The sequence below is a fragment of the Triticum aestivum genome, chromosome 4A (assembly GCF_018294505.1).
Source record: "Triticum aestivum cultivar Chinese Spring chromosome 4A, IWGSC CS RefSeq v2.1, whole genome shotgun sequence".
Classification (NCBI taxonomy): Eukaryota; Viridiplantae; Streptophyta; class Magnoliopsida; order Poales; family Poaceae; genus Triticum; species Triticum aestivum.
This window is the reverse complement of record NC_057803.1, coordinates 522,617,149-522,617,552: the sequence shown is the minus strand read 5'-3', so window position 1 is coordinate 522,617,552 and position 404 is coordinate 522,617,149.

Sequence of the window (404 nt, the reverse complement as noted above, 5' to 3'; positions counted from 1 at the left end):
GCCCTCCACCCTCGTGGGCCCCTCGTTGCTCCATCGACGTGCTTCTTCCTCCTATATATATCCACGTACCCCCCCAAACATCCAGGAGCACCACGAAAACCTAATTCCACCATTGCAACCTTCTATACTCGAGAGATCCCATCTTGGGGCCTTTTCCGGAGCTCCGCCGGAGGGGGCATTGATCACGGAGGGCCTCTACATCAACTCCATGGCCTCTCCGGTGATGTGTGAGTAGTTTACTTCAGACCTATGGGTTCATAGTTATTAGCTAGATGGCTTCTTCTCTCTCTTTGGATCTCAATACAAAGTTCTCCTCGATCTTCTTGGAGATCTATTCGATATAATCTTCTTCTACGGTGTGTTTGTCGAGATCCGATGAATTGTGGGTTTATGATCAAGTTTAT